At 46.2% G+C, this 14,343-nt stretch overlaps 1 pseudogene; it reads left to right on the top strand.

Moving 5' to 3' along the window:
• Window positions 1-8,286: 8,286 nt before the first annotated feature.
• Window positions 8,287-14,343, top strand: part of LOC126990200 (mothers against decapentaplegic homolog 3-like) — a 16,424-nt pseudogene continuing 10,367 nt past the window's right edge.

The raw sequence follows: 14,343 nt of genomic DNA, 5'->3' as shown, positions 1-14,343 counted from the left end.
TATCCTTAATTCCCTTCTCTTCTCCCTTTCTGCTCCCTCAGGTTCCTCTTTCCACCCTCTTCCATTCTCTCCGTCCCCTTCTCTTTACTTTTTATCCATCCACTCTTTCTCGAACCTCTTTCCTCTTTTCTTCCTTTACCTCTCGTTCCTCCTCCCCCTTCCCTCCTCCTCCTTTATTATCTCTCCCTTTCTCTCTGCTCCTAAATGTTCCTCTTTTCACCGTCTTCCATTCTCTCCTTTCCCTTCTCTTTACTTTTTTTATTCATCAACTCTTCCCTGAACCTCTTTCCATCCTATCTTCCTCACCTCTTGCTCCTCCTCCTCCTCCCATCCACACCTCCCTCCCTCCCTCCATCTATCGGAAGACATCACAGTGCATTCTTATAATTTCCACCGCCTTGTCTTCCCTCTAAGTGGCCTTCCTGATCACACACACACACATTTTTGTTTTTTTCTGGATTTTGTTTTTGTTTTGTGTTCTTTGGTTCCCGTCGTGTGTGTGTGTGTGTGTGTGTGTGTATGCGGTCAGAACTACGAGCATACAGTACCTCCTCCACAAGCTCCTCCTCTTCCTCTTCCTCCTCCTCCTTTCCTCCATACCCATTCCACCACCATCACCACTGCTATCATCACCACAGGACCCACCACCATCACCTACACCATCACCTTCATCACCACTAGTACCAGCGCCACCATCACCATCACGATCACTCTTCCTCATCACCACTACCACCACCATCATCACCCTCTTATCGCTCCCCTGACGTCCAGAATATCCGCTACCACCACCAACACCACTTACCTACTACTACCACCACTACTGCTACTACTGCTACTGCTACTTGGGGTCCTAAGGTAGCCAATTCGACGTCTTAATCAAACCTGCCTGCTCTGAGTTAATAACAGGCCCTGGTGGAGGGAGGCGGGCGTAAAGCAAAGGAGTAGACAGATATGGGCGTTCGTAATCTTAAGACTGAGACTGATGGTCCAACCTCACGCAAAACCTAGCGATCCCGGCACCTAAGTCACATATAGAAGATCGTAAGAGTGTAGATAGAGAGATGCGTCCACGTATAGGGTTGAAAGTTGAACAGGTTTAGAGAGAACAATTGGACAGATAATAATGCCGTATTGAAGACTTGGAGATCGGACACATAAGGCCGAATAGAAAATTTGAAGATTGGACACATAAAGCCCTTGGAAGACATGAAGATTGGACGCACACAAGGGTGTGGAGGACCTGAAACTTGGTCACTTGGAATCACGTGGAAGACTTGAAGATTGGACACATGTAAGCACGTTGAAAACTTATGGATGACACATACACGCTGTGAGAAGACTTGAAGATTGGACACATGCAACTACATAAAAGACTTGAGGATTGGACACATACAAGCAGAGGTAAGACTTGAAGTTTGGACACATATGCACATACTAAAGCTTGAAGATTAGACATATTTAACCACATATACGATTTGAAGACTGGACACATGTAAGACTTTAGATTGAACACATTCAACCACATATAAGAATTGAATATTGGACACACAGAAACACGTAAGACTTAAAGGCAGGACACATATAAGACTTGAGAATGGACACATAGACCCACATAAGACTTTTTAGATTGGAAACATTAGATTTAAGGACTGAACAGTAAAAAGCAAGCACACACACACACACACACACACACACACACACACACACACACACACACACACACACACACATATCACTGGTATATACATATCTTGCCTCCCCCCTTCCCTCCGACGTGTCGTTAGGTGGTGTTAGGCAAGCTGGTCTTCCCTCGGTCACAGGGCTGAGCGGCGCGATAGATAACTCAAGCCAAAACAAACTCGCCAATTAACGCCACGTCAAGGGGTAGGCATTCGCTGAGGCGCCGCTTTCTGCCGTCATGTGATTAGAGTAGGCTCGCCAGTTTGAACGCATCATCCCAAATTGTACTTACTTGGGGGAAATGTTCTAAAAAGGTTAAGCTGAGGCTATAAACATCAGATGCTATTAAAAAAAAAAGTTATCAGTGTTTATTTTGACGATTTGCATTTCATATTTCATCTTTAATATTTAGCTTGTGTCTTAATTGTGCTTTTTTCTGCGATGCAAGTACAAATATGAATTGAGTAAAAAGTGGGAAAGCAAAGGAAGAGGGGGTAACGGGTGGAAGGTATGGAATGGGTGAGGAATGGAAGGGTTGTTAAGGAAGGGAGTGGAAAAGTGATGAAAAGTAAGGGGTGGGTGAGGAATGGAAAGTTGGGTGCAGTTCGAGTTGTGGATAAGTAAGGTCTTCATCGTTGAAATTACTAAGGCCCAAATTCTCTAAAATTTCAGAGCTTACACACCCACATTTGACAAGGATTTCATAGAGTTTGTAGGTATTTCCATGGGTAGTTTTATAAGCCTAGTGATAGTTTGACAAGACTTCTGCACCATTTATGTGAAAAGCGGTCATGAGAACCAGACTGATCTCCTTTGACTTTTTTCCTTCATTTTTTGGGACGGGGTTAGATAGAAGTGTTGTATTTTCACAGAGTTAAATCGATGTATTATAAATTCAGTCGTAAAATGTGATACAAAACAACATAACCAACTAACCAGCCACGCCTTGCCTTGAAAAACAGGTTAAAAAAAAAGACAAATCAGCCACATTATTGATGAAGACTAATGCGACGTTTAAAAAAATCCGGCGTTTGTGTTTTTTCTTCCTCCTGCGATTGGCACAGACGCAAAAGACACAAGCTTGTTACTCATGCTCCAAATTTATATCTTCTCTCACCCGAAGAAAAATGTGTGAAAAAGTACTACAAATGTCACCAAACGCGTTCGTCAAGTTAGCAACCCACATCTCATCTGGTGACTCGTGGCAAGTATGACCAGTTGCTTTACACTGCCAGCCAGTTCTTAATTTTCTTTTGATAATAGAGAAAACATTTTACACATTTACACACCTTCATTCTTATTAAACTTACATCGGTTTTTTAGACTTTGTGGTGGCGGGCTTTTCTTTTGTTTTTGTTTATTTTTTGCCATTCAGCTGCGTCCTTTACTGTAAAAAAAAAAATGAAGGAAAATAGTGAAACAGACCTTCAGAACTCATCATAGTGAACTTTTGATACACTTTCTTCCTTCTTAACTCATTTTAATTCATCCGTCGTCTGTTTTCACCCTTCTTCTTTTACCTTGTCTTCCTCTCCTCATCCCTTTTCTTCTCAACTCTTTAAATTCTTCCTCTGTATTTTTTCCCATTTTTTCCTCTTTTACCTTTGTCTTCCTCTCCTCATCCCTTTTCTTCTCAACTCTTTAAATTCTTCCTTCGTCTTTTTCCCCCTTTCATCATCTACCTTTGTCTTCCTCTCCTCATCGCTCTTCTCTTGTTCTTTTCTTATTATTTATCTTGTTTTTGCTTTTCCTTTAAACTCACTACAATTGTTAAACGACGAAGCATAATGAAACACCCTCTTCATCTCTTGTTCTTTTCTTATTATTTGTCTTGTTTTTTGATGTTCCTTTAAACTCACTCCTGTTTTAAGACGAAGCATAATGAAACAGAGACCCTAAAAACCCATTATAATGATGAAGTCATTGCCTAACCACGAAAGCTCATTATAGATTCCAGAAAATTTATCCGTCACAAGAGTCACACGCCCAACTAATTAAGGAGAATCAGAACCCATTATTCATCCAAGGACGGCGATGTTCGGATCCAGTCAGCGAGGGAGGACGATCCAACACCAAGCATTGTTAAAAGACGCCAAAATGCACAGCCGATCCGATGCTATTTTTTTTCATATTTTTTAGAGAGATAAGAGAGCGGAGAGTTGTCAGCGCACACAAGACAACTCCAGGTGGAGAGAGAGAGAGAGAGAGAGAGAGAGAGAGAGTGTAGGTGCGTGCGTGCGTGCGTTCATACATTCAGGATTTTCTTCACTTTACTCGTCTTGGTCTAGGTTGGCTGGCATACCATTGAATCTCTCTCTCTCTCACTCTCTCTCTCTCTCTCTCTCTCTCGGTTGGGCTGGTTAGTGGTGACGATGGTTGTGGAGGAGGGGGTAGTGGTGGTAATGGTGGTGGTGGTGATGATAGGGGGGGTAACTTGAACAGGCCGCCGCTGCAACCACCACCACCACCACCGGCTCTGCATATTGACAGGCTGGGAAGACCGCTGGTAGATTTTACCTCCTTAAACATGAGACTGCTGGGCGTCGGGCATCATCCTCCTCCTCCTCCTCCTCCTCCTCCTCCTCCTCCTCCTCTGCTTCTTCCTCCTCCTGCAGCTTTTATCTTTATTTTCTTCTCCATTAATTCTTCTTTCACTTTTTTTCTTTTTCGCTAGCTATTTTTATTACTTCTCCTTCACACTTTTCCTCCTCCTCTCCTCCTCTTCTTCCTCCTCCAACATTCTTTTTCTTCCTTCTCCGTTCTTTCTCCCTTTTCCTTCTCCCACCCTTTTTTTTTTTCTTCTTTTCCAACTCTTCCTTTTCTTCCTTCTTCTATTCCTTATTTTCCTCCTCCTCCTCCTCCTCTTCCTCCTTCAACTTCTTCCTTCTTTTCCAATTCTTCCTTTTCCTCCTTTCCAACTCCAGCGTTTCTTCCTCTTTCTTCTCCTCCTCCTCCTCCTCCTCCTCCTCCTCCTCCTCCTCCTCCTCCTCTTCCTCCATCACTTGTTCCTTTTCTTTCTCCACCACCAGCTCATCTTCCTAATTCATTACTAACTCTTTTCATCCTCTTCCATCAGTTTCTCCTTCTCCTCCACCTCCTCCTCCTCCTCCTCCTCCACCTGTTGATTCTGTCCAGACGAATCCGGCATAAATTCCTATCCTCGTTGCTGCTGCTTTTGTTCTTGTTGTTGTTGTTGTTGTTGTTGTTCTGTTGTTACAATCATCACCATTATCATTTTTTTTAACATGATTTTTTTTTATTATTTTTTTTATTATCAAGATCATTATCATCATCATCATTTCTGCTTTCATCTCCTTTCTCATCACCATTATCATCACCACCACCACCATTACCATTATCATCGTTCCCATTCCCATTATCTACCTCAACCATTACCTCCCTACCCACCTCCCATCCTCATCTCCATCTTCATTGTCTCATCATCACCACCATCCTAACCCACCCCATCCTTCATTCCTTCCATCACCCCCCATCACTACTACGAGCATGCATCCTCATCACCACCAACACCACTATCACATTTTCTCTCTTTATTTCTCTCTTTAAATCACTTTCTGGATATGGAAAAGAAACTGGAAAGGCTTCTGTTTGACATTCCCCAATCACACACACACACACACACACACACACACACACACACACACACACACACACACACACACACACACTTACTGGGAATCGAACCACCGTACATATCACCTTTCGAATTCTCTGCCGAGGACTTGGCCGCGCTGTCAATCCGTTGTCAGTAAGTGGAATTGGAGTCTTTAGTCAACAGAGAGGAAGGAGGATTCAGCTGAGTAAGTCACCACCACTCACCACTACCACCACCACCACCATAACGAGTACCCTCTTCTTCTTCTTCTTATCTCTCCTTCTCCTCCTCCTCCTCTTCCTTCACCACTACCAGCATCACCATCATACCATCATCACTACTCACCATCACCACCATAACCAGTACCATCTTCTACCTCCTTCACCATCATACCACCCTTACCACCTCACTTACCACCATCACCCTCTCCTTCAACCTCCTCCTTCACCACCACCACCACTAGTACAACACCATCACCACCACCACACGACCTCGCTTACCACCTGCTTATTATGGGAAGGTGCGGAATAGAAGTGTTATTAGGAAGATTTCACCGCAAGATGGGGTCAGAGGGGGCGGGGGGGGTGCTGGGGCGGAAGGGGTGGTGATGGGGGGAGGGGTAGAAGGGGGCTCTGCGAAAAGAAGTGTGGTAGGTAAGTGTCTTTGCATAGCCCGAGAGAGAGAGAGAGAGAGAGAGCGAGAGAGAGAGAGAGAGAGAGAGAGAGAGAGGAGGCATTTATTTCCAAGTCTGTTTCTTCTGTTCCTCCTCCTCCTCCTTCACCTCCTCCTCCTCCTCCTCCTCCCCCACGGCGCTAGAGGTGAGGTATGGTTGATCAGCAATAATATCTTGAACCGCCATGTTTTTTTTTTTCTACTGGGTGGGTGAGGGTCAGGGGGAGGGGAGGGAGAGGGAGGGAGGGGGTTCAGGGGCATCGAAATTGGTTGTACATCTTATGATTTTGTGTTGGTTATGATGGCAGCCTCGAGGGGGGTGGAAGGGGAGGGAGGGGGGTGGTGGTGATGGTGGTGAGGAGAAGGTTGATAGGGATTGTGATAATTATTGGTTGGTGACCCTAACGCCCTCACCACCACCACCACCAGGACGGGAGGGACACACACACACACACACACACACACACACACACACACACACACACACACACACACACACATATAGCGGGAAGTCGTGTGAGTAAAGAACTATGTCACCATTTACCACCGTATCAACCACACCGTCCCGCGTAAGAGTCCGCCCACGCCCGCGCGCGCGCACACACACACACACACACACACACACACACACACACACACACACACACACACACACACACAAGATCATCAAGCATCTGCGTGTCTGTTTGTCTGTCTATCGGTCTGTTGATTTCTCCACTACGCCCGCAAGTCCGCCCGCACGCCCACAACACACACACACACACACACACACACACACACACACACACACCTAACCTAACCTAGCCTAACCTCACATCCACAAAATCTACACAACACAGACCTTACCTAACCTCATAAACACACACACACACACACACACACACACACACACACACACACACACACACACACACACACACACACACACACACGGCGGCACAGTGCTCACCGTTAGTCGGTCTGGAGTGTCTGTTCAGCTCATTCATTGCTCGGTTCGTCTCCCCACCCACCTCACCTATCCACCTGCCGCCCACCTGTTGTCCCGCCCACCTGCCCACCTTCCCTCATCACCCACTGTCCCGCCCTCACGCCCACTATCACCCACTGACTGACTGACTGAAGGACTGGCTGCTTGTTTTACTGACCAATCGACTTGAGTGACCACCGGCAAACTGACTGACTGACTGGACTGACTGACGTTTTACTGACCAATCTACTGACAAACTGACTGGAGGAGACTTACTGACGCACTGAGTAACTGACTGACTGAAGGACTAACTGGTTGTTTTACTAACCAATCTACTGACGAACTGACTGGGGGAGACTTACTGACCCCTAAACTGCATGTCACTCCACTTGTTGACTGACTAACCGATCTACTTACAAACTGACTTGAGGGGAGACTGACGCACTGACTGACTGTGTGACCGACTGAAGGAAGAAATTATTGACTGATGAACTTACGATTTACTGACTTATTGACTTACATGTTGACTGAAAGCTTGACTAACAGAATAACTGACTGACTGACTGGGAAGGAATGAAGAAAGGGAGGAACCTGACTCCACGTGTACCTGTAAACACCTGACCATGTGACACACACACACACACACACACACACACACACACACACACAGGGAAAAAACATCAAAAATACCTGTTGATTTGTGCTCCATCTTGGCAGGTGGGCGGGATGGGCGTAACGATGGGGGGGTTGGGCGGTCAGGGGGGTAAAGGGGGGCGGGCACATGGGGAGGGGAGTGGGGGAGGGAAGTAGTAGTAGTAGTAGAAGTGGTAGTAGTGTTTGGGGGCATTTGGGTATTTAGGGCGGGCGAGCGAACTTATTGGGGCATGTTGGAGGTGAGAGAGAGAGAGAGAGAGAGAGAGAGAGAGAGAGAGAGAGATTGAGGGCAAGGTTTGGGGTACTGTGCTAGGTTGGGGGACGGGGTAGAGAAAAAGAAAGAGAGAGAGAAAGAGAGTGAGGGGTATGAGGCTTATGTTGGGGGTACTGTGGCATGTGTTGGGGTATGTTAGGGTATGTTGGGGTTCTGTGGAGAGGTGGAAGAGATGGAGATGGAGGTGGAGGAGGCGAAGGTGGGGGCGGGCGGCAACAGACTGGCTAGACACCTCTCTCCCTCCCTCCCTCCTGCCTCAACCTGCCTCTGAAACCGTCTTGGAGGGAGGAGGAGGAGGAAGAGGAGGAGGAGGAGGAGGAGGAGGCGGCTATATCAGTCTGCCAGTTGATGAGACACTGGCTGGCTGGAATGCTGCTGCTGCTCTTCCTCCTCCTCCTCCTCCTCCTCCTCCTCTTCCTCCTCCTCCTCCTCCTCCTCCTCCATGTCATTGTCTGTGTCCTCGTTATCATCATCGTCGTCGTCAGTGTTTTCTTCCTCCTCCTTTTCCTCCTCCTCCTCCTCCTCCTCCTCCTCATCATCATCATCATCATCATCATCATCCTAAACCTTCACCTCCTACTCCCGCTCCTCCTAATTTTATTTTTCCTCCTCTTCATTTTTCCTCCTCTCCCTCTCCGCTTTTCCTCCTTTCCTTCACTTCCTTTTCCCATGTTTTATTTCCTCTCTCTCTCGTTCTCCGTCTCGCTCTCCTATTTAACCCATTACGCCCACACACAAAGAAACAAACAAACAAACACAAACACTGGCCGACGATAAAGAAGAAGAATCATGCTTTATTTTTTCCGTCTATTTTTGTTTTGATACAGCAAAGGAAAAATCTGAAGTGTGGAGGGAAAAAAAAAAGGAAATAAAGGAAAGAAATAAAATAGAAGGACAAACAGGCTATACTCTATCCCGTGTAGCGTGTTGTTGTTGTTGCTGCACGCCACACACACGCACGCACACACTCAGCCTCCGACCCCTTTTAAAAGATAACAAAAGAGGAAGGAACTAAACAGCTAAGGGGATTCGAACCATCTCATCTCGCCCCCGCCGGAGAATCGCAAACCCTCAACCCAAAATACCACTGGAAAGGGAAGACAAGACACTTTTTTTGACTTAAAGGACAAATTTCGAGAGAGCGAGCGAGTGAAAGTCCGCCACACGTGTTATTGTTACGGCGGTGGTGGTGGTGGTTGGGAAGCTGCCCCGACGAAGTGTCTCTACGGGTGGCTGGCTACTGTAGTGGTTGGTAGTGGTGGTGGTGGACTGTGGCTAACTCGACTCCTCCTCCTACTCCTCCTCCTCCCACTTCTCTTCTTACTCCTCCTCCTGCTAGCTACTCCCCCCAACACCTCGGCCCAACACCGCCACCAGTACCAGCAGCAGCAGCACCAGTACCACCTCCAGTCCAGCCCTGACCCACCACCACCACCACCACCACTAGCGGCCTTTAGCCACGTGTGTGCCAGTGTGGTGTGTGGTGGTGTGTTAGTCAGCACCCTCACCCTGCCCGTGGCCTCACACCCTACCTGTGACCCAACGCGTATGTGGTGGTGCCCCGGTGGTGGTGGTGGTGGTGCGTGGCGGTGCGGTGCAGTGGTGGTGTGTGGTGAGGCTGCTGGTGTGTGGTGTGACAGGCAGGGCAGGCAAGCTGGCGTCCCCACCGCCCCTCCCCGGGATGGACAGCGCCTCCTCCCCACCGCCAAACTACTCAGGTAACTTTGCGTGTGTCTTTGTGTGTTTGTGTGTGTGTGTGTGTGTGTGTGCGTGTGCGTGTGCGTGAGGGTGAGAGAACAGGACATAATGCATACTAGAACACAACAACACAAAACACACACACACACACACAGACACACACACACACACACACACACACACACACACACACACACACACACACACACACGGAAGGAAGGGAGGAAGGAAGTAAAAAAAACTCCCGCCGCTAAACACGTGTTGGGGCGATAAATCTTCACATCCATCACCTAAGAGACCGACACACCAGCGCGGGGAGGCGGGGCGGCGAACACTGGGGCTGTCCTGACGGTGGGGAGTGTAGACGCGGCTAACCTGGACGCAAGCAGGAAAATAGGGAGGTTATTTAGAAGCAACACCTTGGCGAGTTTAATGGATTGGACCAGGGCTCGTATTGTGGTAATCTCAACCTCTTCTGCCTCTTGACACGATAGTTTTTGAAGGCCATGTAAAAGATGTATCGGGTTGTATCTCTTCATGGCGTAGAAGTCTTGCAAAACTACTACTAAAGATATGAAACCTCCCATGGGAATCCCTAAAACTTCTACGAGAGTCTCTTTAAATGGATATACTAAGGCGTAAGTCCTCGTTATCATCGTCGTCATCACTGTTTTCATCCTCATCCTCATCCTCCTCATCATCATCATCCTAAACCTTCACCTCTTGAGAATATGGGACCAGGTGACTCAGGCGCCAGACAAGGATGAGAGACAGACAGACACACAAGTCCATAGTCTTATACATATCTTTCTCCCATTACGATTAGTCCCTTAAGCCACAGAGAAGATTAATTGGGTTTTCATGGGTGTTGTTTTGTTTTGTTTTTGTTTTATTCTTATTCATATCGGTCTCCCATTACGACTATTCCCTAAAGCCACAGAGAAGATTAATGGGGTTTTCATGGATGTTGTTTTGTTTTGTTTTGTTTTTTTGTTTTGTTTTGTTTTTGTTTTATTCTTATTCATATCGGTCTCCCATTACGACTATTCCCTAAAGCCACAGAGAAGATTAATGGGGTTTTCATGGATGTTGTTTTGTTTTGTTTTTTTGTTTTGTTTTGTTTTTGTTTTATTCATATCGGTCTCCCATTACGACTATTCCCTAAAGCCACAGAGAAGATTAATGGGGTTTTCATGGATGTTGTTTTGTTTTGTTTTTTTGTTTTGTTTTGTTTTTGTTTTATTCTTATACATATCGGTCTCCCATTACGACTATTCCCTAAAGCCACAGAGAAGATTAATGGGGTTTTCATGGATGTTGTTTTGTTTTGTTTTTTTGTTTTGTTTTGTTTTTGTTTTATTCTTATATATATCGGTCTCCCATTACGACTATTCCCTAAAGCCACAAAATATTAATCGGATTTTTATTTATTTTCATTCGAGATGCAGAAGCCGTGTAAAACCATCACCAGCATCACAAAACAGTCCATTAAAATCCCAGTAACTTCTTTGGATTTTTTTTTTTTTTTTTTTTTTTTGAGCAGCGAGTAGCGGGCTTATTTTTTATTATTGTTTCCTTTTTTTGTGCCCTTGAGCTGTATCCTTTGTTGTAAGAAAAAAAAAAAAAACGAGAGGGGCTTTTCAAACGAGGAAACTAAGGCGCTGATATGTTTAAAAATACGGGCTTGAGACACACACACACACACACACACACACACACACACACACACACACACACACACACACAGACAACGCGCCAGATGATACAGTTCCCTCGTGCGTAGAAAGACATATTCAAAGAGTCTAATGATTTAGAAATACATCACCTGTGTCTGTTTACGACCGAGGAACACGATAGAACGGGCACCAGACGCGGATTCACACACACAAACACTTTCGGGAGCATGATCGTTCAAGCATTCACACACACATACACACAAACAAACAGGGCAGTCAGTATACATAACCACCTGTAAAACGAAGGCAGAGCAAGGTAGGGAGTGAAGAAAAATTAAGTAGACGCAAGACAGACCAAAAATAGACAGTCGAGTGTGTTAGGGCGAAGTCAGAGCAGCAGGCTAGACACAGGCTGGCAGACAGGTAAGCAGGCATGGAAGCAGAAGCACTCACAGACAGACAGGCGGGCCGACAGAAATAGATGAGCAGGCGGAGATACAATCTAAGCGACGGGTAGAGACAGTCAGAAAGCGGGACAGTTAGGCCGAGTGAGTGACAGACAGACAAAGGCAGGCAGACGTGCATGCATACATACAAAGTGGACGAGGCAGGAGGCTAGACGCACCCCCAGACGGACGGAGACAGCCAGGCAAACACCGCACAGACAGACAGACAGACAGGCTTGCAGATATAAAGAGGCAGGCTGTTAGGGAGGCAGCCGGACAAGAACACACACACACACACACACACACACACACACACACACACACACACACACACACACACACACACACTCACTCACACAAGTACATGCACTCACGCCTTGCGGCAAAGATGCATGCAGGCAGGTGGGGAGACATGCACACAGACAGACAGACCGCCACTAATAAAGGGAGTGAATAAGGTGGGCCCTGACAGACGGCACGAATACATTAGATAGGAAAGGCAAGTTTCAGGACATAAACAGAAAATAAACACAGTGCAAACTAACTCATTGTGAGCAGGAAGGCACACACAGTGGACGGCTACAAAGTTGAACATTTTCAGGCCCAAGAAAACCTTAGCACAACGTTGAACCAATGAATGTGTAAGAGTAAAATGATTGTACTCAAAGTGGAAGGAATGACATGTTAAGGATATTTACAATGCTGGGACTGGGACCTTTTATATATTTGCGCTCGAGTGTTAGAATATATATATATATATATATATATATATATATATATATATATATATATATATATATATATATATATCTCACACATTAATGAGAGACCAAACCAAGTTTGCACAGCCCGCCAGTCAAGCACGTATGTACACCCCCAAAACTAGACACAGCCACACACACGTGAACATTGTTCTAGACAAAGACACAGACAGACGGGGCGGCAGACATCGGCTCATAATCATATTCGTTAAATCTCCAATAACTTTTTGCTGGGCCGGGACAACCTTGGAGGAACACCTCCCCTCCCTGCTCCGCCCCGCCCCGCCCCGCCCCGCCCCGCACGTGGACACTGGACACTTCCCCCACACGGCGGGGGGACAACACCTCGTTCGTGCCCGCGCCTGGCAGCACCTGGCCTTTCTCGAACACGAGGGCCGCGACCCCGCCCTGCCTCGCCTCACCCCCGACGCGACACCCAGACCCAGGTTTTCCCGGGCCCCCGCCCCCAATGCCGGGAACCCCCCCCCCTCCCCCCCTCATCTAGAGTAGCCGCCGCGGGACCTTGGCTCTGTCTGGCCGTCGCGCGTCGCATTATAAATAATCAAAATAATATTCTTGCTCTTTTCAAACGACTCCTGACCCCGGGAGGTGAAGAGGTCACCTTTCTTCCTCCCTCACCCTCCCCACCCTTCCCTTCCCTTCCCTTCCCCACCCTTATCCTCCCTTACTCAACGTATCCATAACACCCCCCACGGTAAAAACACCCCACTCCCGCACCCCACTACTACAACTATTACTAATGCTTATCTTTTCTTTCCTACTCTGCAAAAACTTTTCGTATACAATAAAGTTAACACACACACACACACACACACACACACACACACACACACACACACACACACACACTTCAAACACTTCACTGGATGGAAGCAGATCTAGAGAATGACAACACAGCTCCGTTCAGCAAGATCCCTCCGCAGTTCACTACGTTGAAGAAAATACAGAAATTGGGGGGAGGGGGAGAGGGGGCACGCGATGGACCTCTTGGCTGAAGGAAGGGAAAGGAAGATTGGGAGGGAGGGAGGAAGAGAGTAACTATATTGAGGAGAATTATCCATATTTAAACTATAATGGAGAGTATTATTATCACTGCAAAATCCTTTATGTGAATTGAAAAATACAGTGGCAACAGTAGTAGTAGTCTGGAGATAAAATTAAATGAAAAATGAAGTAAAAAAAAAAAAAAAAGAAAACTACAAATGAGATAACAAAAAATACAACTATAAAATGTATGAAGAAAAGAAAAGAAAGAAAACATGAAGAATACAATAAGAAGAAAATACAGAAATACAAAAAAAAAAATATATATATAACGAATTATTGTCACTGCAAATTCCATTATGTGAAGTGGAAAATGTAGTGGCAACAGTAGTAGTAGTAGTAGTAGTAGTAGTAGTAGTAGTAGTGGGGTGGGGTGGGGTGGGGGTGTCAGGGGGTGGGGTAGCAGCAGCAGCAGCAGCAGCAGCAGCAGCACTAGTGATAGCTTGGTATGTGGTACAAATAACGACATTCAGCTACACACGTACGCACGCACGCACATATTTAGCATATATTTACATTTACTTTGTACTAATTAATGGCATATTTATTTAAATGTATAGATTTACATTGAAAAACGATACGGTGAGAATATCTTGAGGTAATGAGGCCATTCATTCTGTGGCGCTGCGACCAGGGAGCACCCGCGGCGTGTCTCTCTCTCTCTCTCTCTCTCTCTCTCTCTCTCTCTCTCTCTCTCTCTCTCTCTCTCTCTCTCTCTCTCTCTCTCTCTCTCTCTCTCTCTCTCTCTCATACACACACACACACACACACACACACACACACACGCCAGTGATTGGCCCTGAAAGAAAACAAATTCAGGTTGACGGAAAAGAA

Source organism: Eriocheir sinensis, unplaced genomic scaffold (genome assembly GCF_024679095.1).
Source record: "Eriocheir sinensis breed Jianghai 21 unplaced genomic scaffold, ASM2467909v1 Scaffold149, whole genome shotgun sequence".
Taxonomy (NCBI): Eukaryota; Metazoa; Arthropoda; class Malacostraca; order Decapoda; family Varunidae; genus Eriocheir; species Eriocheir sinensis.
The sequence above is the reverse complement of the archived record's forward strand: the minus strand, read 5'-3'. Positions and strand labels throughout refer to the sequence as shown.